At 48.6% G+C, this 12,747-nt stretch overlaps 1 protein-coding gene across 3 annotated transcripts in view; it reads right to left on the bottom strand.

Annotated features, from left to right (window-relative positions):
* Positions 1-3,842, bottom strand: part of ANXA11 (annexin A11) — a 142,246-nt gene extending 138,404 nt beyond the window's left edge. For 2 of the 3 annotated variants that reach the window (XM_069753093.1, XM_069753097.1), the window contains exon 1: positions 3,722-3,842. The gene's annotated coding sequence lies outside the window, so the exon portion shown is untranslated. The remainder of the gene's footprint in view (positions 1-3,721) is intronic. The other variant, XM_069753098.1, reaches the window with a different exon arrangement.
* Positions 3,843-12,747: the final 8,905 nt, after the last annotated feature.

Here is a 12,747-nt window from a genome sequence, read left to right as displayed (position 1 = left end):
AACGGAAAATTAATGAACATGCTGCGGTTTTTACCGCGATGCGTTTTTTTCGCGGAAAAAAAACGCATCATGTGCACAAAACATGCAGAATTCATTCTAAATGATGGGATGCTTATTGTATGCGTTTTTTTGCGGTTTTATAGCGTTTTTATCGGGAAAAATGCAAAAAAAAAAACGCAACGTGTGCACACAGCCTTAGGATTCTGGGTATGGAAAGTATAAAAGTTAACAAGAGCTCTTCACTCTGCTAATAGAATGGGGTCCAAAGTGAGCTATCCATTATATAAGGTCCATTCACGCATAATGTAACAACCCATTTAATGCATACACTCATTTACACCAACAGTGTACAAAGAGCCTTGAACATACAGAGCATGAGTCTCTAAGGGTATGCGTCCATGTTCAGGATTGCATCAGGATTTGGTCAGGATTGTATGCAGGTAAAATCCTGACCAAATCTGCACCTGAGGTCACTGGCAGGTCACCTGCGTTGTCCTTGCGTTGTTTCTGCAATGTAAGGACATGCGTTCTTAAAAGACGCGCCGCATGTGCGTTTTCGTGGGTCTGCCGCATGCGTCTTTTAATGCATAGTGGAGACAGGATTTCATGAAATCCCCTCCACTATGCTGTTACATCTGGACGCTGCGTTTTTGATGCTGCGGCTCAACGCAGCGTCAAAACGCAGCGTTTCCTGAACGTGGAAACATACAGGTCACGACTCTGCTAGCTAGTTTCCCATGTGGGTTAATGTCTGCATATTGGATTAACTTGTAACATTACTGGGACACATCAGATTGTAGGTATTGAGACTATTATGGGATGTCATGGTGAGCACTGACACTGGCCAGAAGGGGAGAGCCTGTCACTAAGCTCAGGACTTGGCAGTGCACTGCTGGGTGAAAAAACAACGTTCAGGTCAGGGCATGTAGTAGTAATACCAGTGCCCCATGTGTGGTAAGAGCAGGGCAAGTAGTAGTAATGCCAGTACTCAGTGTGTGGCGAGCAGGGCAAGTAGTAGTAATGCCAGCACTGTGTGTGGTGAGCAGGGCACGTAGTAGTAATGCCAGTACTCAGTGTGTGGCGAGCAGGGCACGTAGTAGTAATGCCAGCACTGTGTGTGGTGAGCAGGGCACGTAGTAGTAATGCCAGTACTCAGTGTGTGGTGAGCAGGGCACGTAGTAGTAATGCCAGTACTCAGTGTGTGGTGAGCAGGGCACGTAGTAGTAATGCCAGTACTCAGTGTGTGGCGAGCGGGGCACGTAGTAGTAATGCCAGTACTCAGTGTGTGGCGAGCAGGGCACGTAGTAGTAATGCCAGTACTCAGTGTGTGGTGAGCAGGGCACGTAGTAGTAATGCCAGCACTGTGTGTGGTGAGCAGGGCACGTAGTAGTAATGCCAGTACTCAGTGTGTGGTGAGCAGGGCACGTAGTAGTAATGCCAGTACTCAGTGTGTGGTGAGCAGGGCACGTAGTAGTAATGCCAGTACTCAGTGTGTGGTGAGCAGGGCAAGTAGTAGTAATGCCAGTACTCAGTGTGTGGTGAGCAGGGCACGTAGTAGTAATGCCAGCACTGTGTGTGGTGAGCAGGGCACGTAGTAGTAATGCCAGTACTCAGTGTGTGGTGAGCAGGGCACGTAGTAGTAATGCCAGTACTCAGTGTGTGGTGAGCAGGGCACGTAGTAGTAATGCCAGTACTCAGTGTGTGGTGAGCGGGGCACGTAGTAGTAATGCCAGTACTCAGTGTGTGGTGAGCAGGGCAAGTAGTAGTAATGCCAGTACTCAGTGTGTGGTGAGCAGGGCACGTAGTAGTAATGCCAGCACTGTGTGTGGTGAGCAGGGCACGTAGTAGTAATGCCAGTACTCAGTGTGTGGTGAGCAGGGCACGTAGTAGTAATGCCAGTACTCAGTGTGTGGTGAGCAGGGCACGTAGTAGTAATGCCAGTACTCAGTGTGTGGTGAGCAGGGCACGTAGTAGTAATGCCAGTACTGTGTGTGGTTAGCAGGGCACGTAGTAGTAATGCCAGTACTCAGTGTGTGGTGAGCAGGGCACGTAGTAGTAATGCCAGCACTGTGTGTGGTGAGCAGGGCACGTAGTAGTAATGCCAGTACTCAGTGTGTGGTGAGCAGGGCACGTAGTAGTAATGCCAGTACTCAGTGTGTGGTGAGCAGGGCACGTAGTAGTAATGCCAGTACTCAGTGTGTGGTGAGCATGGCACGTAGTAGTAATGCCAGTACTCAGTGTGTGGTGAGCAGGGCACGTAGTAGTAATGCCAGCACTGTGTGTAGTGAGCAGGGCACGTAGTAGTAATGCCAGCACTGTGTGTGGTGAGCAGGGCACGTAGTAGTAATGCCAGTACTGTGTGTGGCGAGCAGGGCACGTAGTAGTAATGCCAGTACTCAGTGTGTGGCGAGCAGGGCACGTAGTAGTAATGCCAGCACTGTGTGTAGTGAGCAGGGCACGTAGTAGTAATGCCAGTACTCAGTGTGTGGTGAGCAGGGCACGTAGTAGTAATGCCAGTACTCAGTGTGTGGTGAGCAGGGCAAGTAGTAGTAATGCCAGTACTCAGTGTGTGGTGAGCAGGGCACGTAGTAGTAATGCCAGTACTCAGTGTGTGGTGAGCAGGGCACGTAGTAGTAATGCCAGTACTCAGTGTGTGGTGAGCAGGGCACGTAGTAGTAATGCCAGTACTCAGTGTGTGGTGAGCAGGGCACGTAGTAGTAATGCCAGTACTCAGTGTGTGGTGAGCAGGGCACGTAGTAGTAATGCCAGTACTCAGTGTGTGGTGAGCAGGGCACGTAGTAGTAATGCCAGTACTCAGTGTGTGGTGAGCAGGGCACGTAGTAGTAATGCCAGTACTCAGTGTGTGGTGAGCAGGGCACGTAGTAGTAATGCCAGTACTGTGTGTGGTTAGCAGGGCACGTAGTAGTAATGCCAGTACTCAGTGTGTGGTGAGCAGGGCACGTAGTAGTAATGCCAGTACTGTGTGTGGTTAGCAGGGCACGTAGTAGTAATGCCAGTACTCAGTGTGTGGTGAGCAGGGCAAGTAGTAGTAATGCCAGTACTCAGTGTGTGGTGAGCAGGGCACGTAGTAGTAATGCCAGTACTCAGTGTGTGGTGAGCAGGGCACGTAGTAGTAATGCCAGCACTGTGTGTGGTGAGCAGGGCATGTAGTAGTAATGCCAGTACTCAGTGTGTGGTGAGCGGGGCACGTAGTAGTAATGCCAGCACTGTGTGTGGTGAGCAGGGCATGTAGTAGTAATGCCAGTACTCAGTGTGTGGTGAGCAGGGCACGTAGTAGTAATGCCAGTACTCAGTGTGTGGTGAGCAGGGCACGTAGTAGTAATGCCAGTACTGTGTGTGGTTAGCAGGGCACGTAGTAGTAATGCCAGTACTCAGTGTGTGGTGAGCAGGGCACGTAGTAGTAATGCCAGTACTCAGTGTGTGGTGAGCAGGGCACGTAGTAGTAATGCCAGTACTCAGTGTGTGGTGAGCAGGGCAAGTAGTAGTAATGCCAGTACTCAGTGTGTGGTGAGCAGGGCAAGTAGTAGTAATGCCAGTACTCAGTGTGTGGTGAGCAGGGCATGTAGTAGTAATGCCAGTACTCAGTGTGTGGTGAGCAGGGCAAGTAGTAGTAATGCCAGTACTCAGTGTGTGGTGAGCAGGGCAAGTAGTAGTAATGCCAGTACTCAGTGTGTGGTGAGAACACTGCATGCCCACGTACCTGCTAGCCGAGTCCTCCACCCGTGTCCTGCGCCGCTCCTCCGCCCGTGTTTCCGTGTCCTGCGCCGCTCCTCCGCCAGTGGCGCGTCCCCGTGTCCTCCTCCGCTCCTCCCAGCATCTCTGCACTGAGTGTGTGAGAGGAGGAGCCGGATCCCGCCCAGCAGGCGCAGTCGTCTGTACATGACACACACTCATGTGAGGGCCGGCGGGCTCTGGTGCCATGGAAATCCTCCTGAGGCGGTGTCTCTCAGTCACTATGCAGTTGTTCCGCCGTTGCTGCTGTCAGTTATGCAGGGCGAGGCAGCTCGCTATCACCTCGGAGCCCGGCCTCACCTGCAGGACTGGCGCACAGCGCTCTGCCCTCAGGACTGGCATATGGCCACTACACCCATCAGCAGTCTCCCCTGGCCAGAAGAGCCCACACACAGTGCCCACTCAGTGTCCGCCTCAGCTGGCAAGCCCAAGGCGGAGGCGACACCTGGATGGGGCAAGGGTGATACGATGCCAAGAGCGCTGCCACTGATAGTGCCAGCCAGAATGGCCTCTCAGCCCAGTCAAAGCCTTGCCTCGTTCAGACATCAGATTTTTTGACATACAAAGTTTCAGCAGTTTTTTCACAGATGAGAAAAAAAGTTTCTCCACCTTTTCCTATCAGTCTGTTTAAAACCGTGCAGCACATGGCTGGCATCTGAGTGCGATCAGTAGCGGACATGTCTCTGCAGTTTTTCACAGACCGCTGGGTCCACAGAAAGCACTGACGTACCATTCCACCGAAACTGCCCTAACTAAAGTCACCAATGACCTCTTAACCGCCAAGAGCAAGCGACACTACTCTGTCCTCCTCCTCCTAGACCTGTCGGCTGCCTTTGACACAGTGGACCATTCCCTATTATTACAGACCCTCTCATTCCTTGGCATCACAGACTTGGCCCTATCTTGGTTCTCGTCATACCTAACTGACCGGACATTCAGCGTCTCCCACTCACACACCACCTCCTCACCTCGCCCTCTATCTGTCGGAGTCCCACAAGGTTCAGTCCTAGGGCCCCTGCTCTTCTCCATCTACACCTTTGGCCTGGGACAGCTCATAGAATCTCATGGCTTTCAGTATCACCTCTATGCTGACGACACACAGATCTACATCTCTGGACCAGATATCACATCCCTTCTAACCAGAATCCCTCAATGTCTGTCCACTATTTCATCCTTCTTCTCCACTAGATTTCTGAAACTTAACATGGACAAAACAGAATTCATCATCTTTCCCCCATCTCACGCGACCCCCCCAACGAACCTATCCATTACAGTAAATGGCTGCCCATTCTCCCCAGTCCCACAAGCTCGCTTCCTTGGGGTAATCCTTGACGCTGATCTCTCCTTCAAACCACATATCCAAGCCCTTTCCACTTCCTGCCGACTTCAACTCAAAAATATTTCACGAATCCGTTCATTCCTCAACCATGAATCTGCAAAAACCCTAGTCCATGCCCTCATCATCTCTCGCCTCGACTACTGCAACCTCCTGCTCTGTGGCCTCCCATCTAACACTCTCGCACCCCTCCAATCTATTCTAAACTCTGCTGCCCGACTAATCCACCTGTCCCCCCGCTATTCCCCGGCCTCTCCCCTCTGTCAATCCCTTCACTGGCTCCCCATTGCCCAGAGACTCCACTACAAAACCCTAACCATGACGTACAAAGCCATCCACAACCTATCTCCTCCATACATCTGTGACCTCGTCTCCCGGTACTTACCTACACGCAACCTCACAAGATCTCCTTCTCTACTCCCCTCTTATCTCCTCTTCCCACAATCGTATACAAGATTTCTCTCGCGTATCACCCCTACTCTGGAACCCTCTACCACAACACATCAGACTCTCGCCTACCATCAAAACCTTCAAAAAGAACCTGAAGACCCACCTCTTCAGACAAGCCTACAACCTGCAGTAACCACCGATCGACCAAACCGCTGCATGACCAGATCTACCCTCACCTACTGTATTCTCACCCATCCCTTGTAGATTGTGAGCCTTCGCGGGCAGGGTCCTCATTCCTCCTGTACCAGTTATGACTTGTATTGTTTAAGATTATTGTACTTGTTTTTATTATGTATACCCCTCCTCACATGTAAAGCGCCATGGAATAAATGGCGCTATAACAATAAATAATAATAATAACGTGAAGGGCACCATAGCCTGTCACAGGGACACGTGCTATCCGTGGAAATAGAAGCGCTCATGTGAAAAACTGATGTGACTGAGGCCTTAGGCCATGTGCACAAGTAGGGTCAAGTCCCTGCGGGTTCTCCCGCAGCGGATTTGATAAATCTGCAGGGCAAAACCGCTGCGGTTATCCCTGCAGATTTATCACAGTTTGTCTTGCGGTTTCCGCTGCGGGTTTTACTCCTGCACTTGTTTTACTCTTGATGCTGCATATGCAGCATCAATAGTAATGTTAAAAATAATTTAAAAAAATGGTTATACTCACCCTCTGACGTCCCGATCTCCTCGGGGCTGCACGCGGCGGTTCACTTCCAAAGATGCTACGCGAGAAGGACCTTCGTGACGTCACGGTCATGTGACCGCGGCGTCATCGCAGGTCCTGCTCGCATAGCAACCCTGAGACCGGACGGCCGCGTGCAGCGCTGAGAGAGTATATCATTATTTTTTATTTAATTTTTTTTTTTTACACAAATATGGTTCCCAGGGCCTGGAGGAGAGTCTCCTCTTCTCTACCCCGGGTAGCAACCGCACATTATCCGCTTACTTCCCGCATGGTGGGCATAGCCCCATGCGGGAAGTAAGCGGATCAATAGTAACATAGTAACATAGTTAGTAAGGCCGAAAAAAGACATTTGTCCATCCAGTTCAGCCTATATTCCATCATAATAAATAAATCCCCAGATCTACGTCCTTCTACAGAACCTAATAATTGTATGATACAATATTGTTCTGCTCCAGGAAGACATCCAGGCCTCTCTTGAACCCCTCGACTGAGTTCGCCATCACCACCTCCTCAGGCAAGCAATTCCAGATTCTCACTGCCCTAACAGTAAAGAATCCTCTTCTATGTTGGTGGAAAAACCTTCTCTCCTCCAGACGCAAAGAATGCCCCCTTGTGCCCGTCACCTTCCTTGGTATAAACAGATCCTCAGCGAGATATTTGTATTGTCCCCTTATATACTTATACATGGTTATTAGATCGCCCCTCAGTCGTCTTTTTTCTAGACTAAATAATCCTAATTTCGCTAATCTATCTGGGTATTGTAGTTCTCCCATCCCCTTTATTAATTTTGTTGCCCTCCTTTGTACTCTCTCTAGTTCCATTATATCCTTCCTGAGCACCGGTGCCCAAAACTGGACACAGTACTCCTGTTGTGAATTCTGTGGCTGAGTTCACTTCTGTGGTCACAAGTGGTATTGCAGTCTCTGGGCTTCCTCCCTCAGGTGTTTTGGTGAGCTCGTTGGCTGCCTTGCTATTTAGCTCCACCTGAGTCTGTCTTCCTTGCTCCTTGTCAATGTTCCAGTGTTGGATCTGAGCTACTGCATCTTTCCTTGGGCCTGCTGCTCTGCTAGATAAGTGCTTCTAGTTTGTTTTCTGTTTTTTCTGTCCAGCTTGTTATTATCTTTTGCTGGAAGCTCTGAGAAGCAAAGGGGTGCACCGCCGTGCTGTTAGTTCGGCACGGTGGGTCTTTTTGCCCCTTTGCGTGGTTTTCGTTTTAGGGTTTTTTGTAGACTGCATAGTTCTCTTTGCTATCCTCGCTCTGTCTAGAATATCGGGCCTCACTTTGCTGAATCTATTTCATTCCTACGTTTGTCTTTTCATCTTGCTAACAGTCATTATATGTGGGGGCTGCCTATTCCTTTGGGGTATTTCTCTGAGGTAAGTCAGGCTTGTATTTCTATCTTCAGGCTAGTCAGCTCCTCAGGCAGTGCCGAGTTGCATAGGTAGTTGATAGGCGCAATCCACTGCTGCTTCCAGTTGTGTGAGGATAGATCAGGTACTGCAGTCTACAGAGATTCCACGTCTCAGAGCTAGTCCTATTGTTTTGGGTTATTGCCAGATCTCTGTATGTGCGCTGATTACTGCACGCTGTGTTGCCTGATTGCCAGCCATAACAGTACAAGGAGCCCTTCAATGATTTCCAATAGAGGGAAAAAAGAAATCCTGACATCATTTTTTTTTCTTAGCTCTGTCTTCAGTCTTTTTTTTCCCCTAGACATTAGAGTGCTTCAGGACACAGCTGTGGACATGGATATTCAGGCTCTGTGCTCCTCAATGGATAATCTCGTTGTAAATGTACAAAAGATTCAAGATACTATTGATCAGAAATCGATGCTAGAACCAAGAATTCCGATTCCTGATTTGTTTTTTGGTGACAGAACTAAGTTCCTGAGCTTCAGAAATAATTGTAAGCTATTTTTGGCCTTGAAACCTCATTCTTCTGGTAATCCTATTCAACAGGTTTTGATTATTATTTCTTTTTTGCGCGGCGACCCACAGGACTGGGCGTTTTCTCTTGCACCAGGAGATTCTGCATTGAGTAATGTTGATGCATTTTTCCAGGCGCTGGGATTGCTTTACGATGAGCCTAATTCAGTGGATCAAGCTGAGAAAAATCTGCTGGCTTTATGCCAGGGTCAGGATGATGTAGAAGTGTATTGTCAGAAATTTAGAAAATGGTCAGTACTCACTCTGTGGAATGAATCTGCACTAGCGGCTTTGTTCAGAAAGGGTCTCTCTGAAGCTCTTAAGGATGTAATGGTGGGATTTCCTATGCCTGCTGGTTTGAATGAGTCTATGTCCTTGGCCATTCAGATCGGTCGTCGCTTGCGCGAGCGTAAATCTGTGCACCATCTGGCGGTATTGTCTGAGAGTAAGCCTGAGCCTATGCAGTGCGACAGGACTATGACTAAAGTAGAACGGCACGAACACAGACGTCTGAACAGACTGTGTTTCTATTGTGGTGATTCTACTCATGCTATTTCTAATTGTCCTAAACGCACTAGGCGGTTCGATAGCTCTGCCGTTATTGGTACTGTACAGTCCAAATTCCTTTTGTCCATTACCTTAATGTGCTCTTTGTCATCATATTCTGTCATGGCGTTTGTGGATTCAGGCGCTGCCCTGAATCTGATGGATTTGGATTATGCTAAACGTTGTGGATTTTTCTTGGAGCCTTTGCGGTGTCCTATTCCGTTGAGAGGAATTGATGCTACACCTCTGGCCAAGAATAAGCCTCAGTACTGGGCCCAGCTGACCATGTGCATGGCTCCTGCTCATCAGGAAGTTATTCGCTTTTTGGTACTGCATAATTTGCATGATGTGGTCGTGTTGGGGTTGCCATGGCTACAAACCCATAATCCAGTATTGGATTGGAACTCTATGTCGGTAACCAGCTGGGGTTGTCAGGGAGTACATGGTGATGTTCCATTTTTGTCTATTTCGTCATCCATTCCTTCTGACATCCCAGAGTTCTTGTCGGACTTTCAGGATGTATTTGAAGAGTCCAAGTCTGATGCCCTTCCTCCGCATAGGAATTGTGATTGTGCTATCGATTTGATTCCTGGTAGTAAATTCCCTAAGGGTCGTTTATTTAATTTGTCCGTACCTGAACACACCGCTATGCGCAGTTATGTGAAGGAGTCCCTGGAGAAGGGACATATTCGCCCATCGTCGTCACCATTGGGAGCAGGGTTCTTTTTTGTAGCCAAGAAGGATGGTTCGCTAAGACCGTGTATTGATTACCGCCTTCTTAATAAGATCACTGTTAAGTTTCAGTATCCCTTGCCATTGATTTCTGACTTGTTTGCTCGGATTAAGGGGGCTAGTTGGTTTACTAAGATTGATCTTCGTGGTGCGTATAATCTGGTGAGAATCAGGCAGGGAGATGAATGGAAAACGGCATTTAATACGCCCGAGGGTCATTTTGAGTATCTGGTGATGCCGTTCGGACTTGCCAATGCTCCATCTGTTTTTCAGTCTTTTATGCATGACATTTTCCGTGAGTATCTGGATAAATTCTTGATTGTTTACTTGGATGACATTTTGATCTTCTCAGATGATTGGGAGTCTCATGTGAAGCAAGTCAGAATGGTTTTCCAGGTACTGCGTGCTAATTCCTTGTTCGTGAAGGGATCAAAGTGTCTCTTCGGTGTGCAGAAAGTTTCATTTTTGGGGTTCATCTTTTCCCCTTCTACTATCGAGATGGATCCGGTTAAGGTTCAGGCCATCCAGGATTGGACTCAGCCGACATCTCTAAAAAGTTTGCAGAAATTCCTGGGCTTTGCTAATTTTTATCGTCGCTTCATCTGTAATTTTTCTAGCATTGCCAGACCATTGACCGATTTGACCAAGAAGGGTGCTGATTTGGTTAATTGGTCTTCTGCTGCCGTGGAAGCTTTTCAGGAGTTGAAGCGTCGTTTTTGCTGTGCCCCTGTGTTGTGTCAACCTGATGTTTCTCTTCCGTTCCAGGTCGAGGTTGATGCTTCTGAGATTGGTGCAGGGGCGGTTTTGTCACAGAGAGGTTCTGGTTGCTCAGTGTTCAAACCATGTGCTTTCTTTTCCAGGAAATTTTCTGCTGCTGAGCGTAATTATGATGTGGGCAACCGAGAGTTGCTGGCCATGAAGTGGGCATTCGAGGAGTGGCGTCATTGGCTTGAGGGTGCTAAGCATCGCGTGGTGGTTTTGACTGATCATAAGAACCTTACTTATCTTGAGTCTGCCAAGCGCTTGAATCCTAGACAGGCCCGTTGGTCGTTATTTTTTGCTCGTTTTGATTTTGTGATTTCATACCTTCCGGGCTCTAAAAATGTGAAGGCGGATGCTCTGTCTAGGAGTTTTGTGCCCGACTCTCCGGGGTTATCTGAGCCAGCGAGTATCCTCAAGGAAGGAGTCATTGTGTCTGCCATCTCCCCTGATTTGCGGAGAGTGTTGCAGAAATTTCAGGCTAATAAACCTGATCGTTGTCCGGCCGAGAAACTGTTCGTCCCTGATAGGTGGACTAGTAAAGTTATCTCTGAACTTCATTGTTCGGTGCTGGCCGGTCATCCAGGAATCTTTGGTACCAGGGAGTTGGTTGCTAGATCCTTCTGGTGGCCATCTCTGTCACGGGATGTGCGTGCTTTTGTGCAGTCCTGTGGAATTTGTGCTAGGCCTAAGCCCTGCTGTTCACGTGCCAGTGGGTTGCTTTTGCCCTTGCCGGTCCCGAAGAGGCCTTGGACACATATTTCGATGGATTTCATTTCTGACCTTCCCGTTTCTCAAAAGATGTCTGTCATTTGGGTGGTCTGTGATCGCTTTTCTAAAATGGTCCATCTGGTGCCCTTGGTTAAATTGCCTTCCTCCTCTGATTTGGTGCCTTTGTTCTTCCAGCATGTGGTTCGTTTACATGGCATTCCTGAGAATATTGTTTCTGACAGAGGTTCCCAGTTTGTCTCGAGGTTCTGGCGAGCCTTTTGTGGTAGGATGGGCATTGACCTATCTTTTTCCTCGGCCTTCCATCCTCAGACTAATGGCCAGACCGAACGAACCAATCAGACCTTGGAAACATATCTGAGATGTTTTGTTTCCGCTGACCAGGATGATTGGGTGTCATTTTTGCCGTTGGCTGAGTTCGCCCTTAATAATCGGGCCAGCTCGGCTACCTTGGTCTCTCCATTTTTCTGCAATTCTGGGTTCCATCCTCGTTTCTCTTCAGGACAGGTTGAGTCTTCGGACTGTCCTGGTGTGGATTATGTGGTGGACAGGTTGCAGCAGATCTGGACTCAGGTAGTGGACAATTTGACCTTGTCCCAGGAGAAGGCTCAGCTTTTCGCTAATCGCAGACGCCGTGTGGGACCCCGACTTCGTGTTGGGGATCTGGTTTGGTTATCTTCTCGTCATATACCTATGAAGGTTTCCTCTCCTAAATTTAAACCTCGTTTTATTGGTCCGTATAGGATTTCTGAGATTCTCAATCCGGTGTCTTTTCGTCTGACCCTCCCAGACTCCTTTTCCATACATAATGTATTCCATAGGTCGTTGTTGAGGAGATACGTGGCACCTATGGTTCCATCTGTGGAGCCTCCTGCCCCTGTTTTGGTGGAGGGGGAATTGGAGTATATTGTGGAGAAGATTTTGGATTCTCGTGTCTCTAGACGGAAACTCCAGTATCTGGTCAAATGGAAGGGTTATGCTCAGGAAGATAATTCCTGGGTTTTTGCCTCTGATGTCCATGCCCCAGATCTTGTTCGTGCCTTTCATGTGGCTCATCCTGGTCGGCCTGGGGGTTCTGGTGAGGGTTCGGTGACCCCTCCTCAAGGGGGGGGTACTGTTGTGAATTCTGTGGCTGAGTTCACTTCTGTGGTCACAAGTGGTATTGCAGTCTCTGGGCTTCCTCCCTCAGGTGTTTTGGTGAGCTCGTTGGCTGCCTTGCTATTTAGCTCCACCTGAGTCTGTCTTCCTTGCTCCTTGTCAATGTTCCAGTGTTGGATCTGAGCTACTGCATCTTTCCTTGGGCCTGCTGCTCTGCTAGATAAGTGCTTCTAGTTTGTTTTCTGTTTTTTCTGTCCAGCTTGTTATTATCTTTTGCTGGAAGCTCTGAGAAGCAAAGGGGTGCACCGCCGTGCTGTTAGTTCGGCACGGTGGGTCTTTTTGCCCCTTTGCGTGGTTTTCGTTTTAGGGTTTTTTGTAGACTGCATAGTTCTCTTTGCTATCCTCGCTCTGTCTAGAATATCGGGCCTCACTTTGCTGAATCTATTTCATTCCTACGTTTGTCTTTTCATCTTGCTAACAGTCATTATATGTGGGAGCTGCCTATTCCTTTGGGGTATTTCTCTGAGGTAAGTCAGGCTTGTATTTCTATCTTCAGGCTAGTCAGCTCCTCAGGCAGTGCCGAGTTGCATAGGTAGTTGATAGGCGCAATCCACTGCTGCTTCCAGTTGTGTGAGGATAGATCAGGTACTGCAGTCTACAGAGATTCCACGTCTCAGAGCTAGTCCTATTGTTTTGGGTTATTGCCAGATCTCTGTATGTGCGCTGATTA

Source organism: Ranitomeya imitator, chromosome 2 (genome assembly GCF_032444005.1).
Source record: "Ranitomeya imitator isolate aRanImi1 chromosome 2, aRanImi1.pri, whole genome shotgun sequence".
Classification (NCBI taxonomy): Eukaryota; Metazoa; Chordata; class Amphibia; order Anura; family Dendrobatidae; genus Ranitomeya; species Ranitomeya imitator.
Note: the sequence above shows the minus strand (reverse complement) of the source record. Positions and strands in the feature narration are given on the sequence as shown.